Raw genomic sequence first — 2,889 nt, 5'->3', positions numbered from 1 at the left:
ATACATTTTGTGAACGAACAGGAAGACATTAACCAACTGATACGGGTAACTGCGTAACCTCTTTCCAACTCGTTTGCAGAGTAAGTAATCGTGATGCAGATTACGCCATTGTTCCCTAAGAATTTTAGATGTTCATTTTCATCACGTCGGTGTTTCAAGCGCTATGACGTCAGAGGTCGTAGTCACCACGATGGAACTACATCACGAACGTGGGCAGTCAAGATCATTGACATCTGACGATTAAGGCAATTGATATCTTTTTCCCTTTATTTCTCATGCTCTCGTTATTTTTTAACTTCTTTGCAAGTTATCTGTTGATTTCTTGAAGTGGATTTATTCGAGAATTGGCGTTGTGAAGGTGACGTATTCAAATATTCAAGACTTCTTAGAGTTTATAGCCAATCGTTTCATTTTTCCCAGGTCGTAACAATGTAGGAAATTAGAACTACGTGTTAAAAAAAATCAAGAATAAGCGATATTCGACCGAGATACCCTGCTGTAGTTCTAACATTTGTCAAGTTTCAAGTGTGTAAACCATCATAGGTATATATTTACATATAAGCAATATATATATATATATATATATATATATATATATATATATATATATATATATATATGTATGTGTGTGTGTGTGTATGTGTATGAAAGGTGACCGCATACATCACGTACAGTGTGTAAATTCATTTATCAAGTACAGTAATTTGCGAGAGAAAAAACATTCAGATAGAAGATTATATGCTATCCTATTGAACTCGGAATCTTCAAGGCAGCGGTATGAGAAAAACAATAAATTTTCGGACGGGTGCATTGCCAAAGGTAAATGACCCGCAAAACATTACGAAGATTTGATGGTGTGTTCCAAAACATTAGGCGTCCTTGTATTGGGTTTCTCTCTCTCTCTCTCTCTCTCTCTCTCTCTCTCTCTCTCTCTCTCTCTCTCTCTCAGGTTGGTTCAGCCTCGCCTTTTGTTAACCTCTTTTCGGCAGGAATATCGTGGCAGAGAGACCATGCAGGGTAGAATCACGAAATGTGGTGAAGCTTATCTTCTTTAGTTTCTCCATTTCTAAGTATAATATTCTGGTTCATAATTTGACGAGAGGCTTGTTTTTTTTCTCTTTTCTCTTGAAACCTAACCTCAGTTGCCACAAGCGGAGTATTTTCGGAGGTACTTGCCCAGAGACCTTTCCTTTTCCGCTTGAGAGAGAGAGAGAGAGAGAGAGAGAGAGAGAGAGAGAGAGAGAGAGAGAGAGAGAGAGAGAGAGAATATCTTATCAGTATCATGTCAATGATTTTAGCTTGCAGTGAGGATTGTCAAGTCGAGGGCTTTCCGCTTTGATGTTATACATTTTGACTAGGTAATGAATTCTCAAGTGTGGTTCCCTCTCTTCCCAGCAGTGCTGCAAAGCACAATAGTCAACTAACAGTTCGGTGCCTAATTCACTGCATAGGTGAACAGATATAGTGGATTTTCGGGAACGTGTCCATATCGGCCCCCTAGTGCAATCGCGCGCTGATCGCTCTGTGTGTGTGAGCTGAGCTAATGGCCGAAAGAGTGAGACAGACAGACAGACAGAGATTAGCAAGACATTTAATATACAGAGGTTTAATTACACCAATCTTACGATGCAAAAGTAATACAGAAAGAAATCTACGGTTCTAATACTCTACCAAAGCAATGTCTAGGAGCAAAGCTGTAGGTAATGAATTCCAGTTGGATGTTCAGTATTTCCCATTTATCAGGATTCACCCATTTCGTAACCAGGCGTTGTTTTAACCCCAAAACCAGGCCAGGGAACTTGAGCGCAAATGTAGATACTCATGGTAATATTAACTAAGGTATGAAACTCTGTACGACAAATTCCAAACAGGTTGCTTCTCAGTCTTCATTTTCGTAATTTCTTTACAGTTTATTGTTTTTTTTCTTATTTGTTGCTTTTGTTGTAATGTTCATTGGTACTGAAAAGCAGATTGCACTCATGAGAAAATAATCTCATTGCTTTGGGGTATATAAATACTAATATTTTAATTTACTGCTTTATAGAATTTTAATGATTTCCTGCCTACAAGGGTGAAATTGTGTTTTTTTTTATTTTCCTGCTTCTATGCCTGTTTTTAGACACGACCACCAACATTATGCAGCCTCCCAAACCTGAATGAGACTCAAGTTGCCACTTGACAAACTTTTTGTCGAGATTCTGAAGTGCAAACCTCTCCATCTTCAGGAAAGCAACGAACTTTGTGGTCTCTGGATCTTTCTATTTATCCTGAGGTAAAACGTGTTTTTTCCGGGATCATTAAGTTTCAGAAAAATTCTTTCTCTTCACCTTCACCCCTGTCAGCGAATTCTGATTCAGGTTATATATTCACCGATATTTGTTTGTTTGTTTGTTTCTCTATTTGCTTTTATAAATATATTGAAAAGTTGTTTGCCAGAGTCTGAGAGACTTTCTGTGGGTACGGGATGTGGGCTGAAGAAGAGTTGATTAGGTTTCGAGAAGGGGCTCTATCCTGATGCGGATCCAGTTCTTCACGTTTTGCCGTAGGCAGTTGTTATAAGTTCTCTATTATCGTCTCTCAGTTGTCAGTGGAATTGTTATCAAAATCTCGTGGATGCTGTTGCTTTAGTTATACAGCCATCATATGTTTGTATTTTTAGTGCAGCTATTCAGAGGCATTAATATTAATATTAAATAACTTGAGGCAATGTTTTAGAGTTATCCTTACCCCACAAAAATGGCGTTTGACATTGAAATAACTTTTTTTGTTGTTGCCTGTTGTGCTGTACTTTTTAAGTATTTTTTGCACAATAAATTGTTTCTTCTCTTTCTTCCAAAAAAAACACTTCATTTTCATACATACTGATCAAGAGTTCTAAATACCCATGTC

The sequence above is a fragment of the Macrobrachium rosenbergii genome, chromosome 40, assembly GCF_040412425.1.
Source record: "Macrobrachium rosenbergii isolate ZJJX-2024 chromosome 40, ASM4041242v1, whole genome shotgun sequence".
Lineage (NCBI taxonomy): Eukaryota > Metazoa > Arthropoda > Malacostraca > Decapoda > Palaemonidae > Macrobrachium > Macrobrachium rosenbergii.
This window is presented reverse-complemented; position numbering follows the sequence as displayed.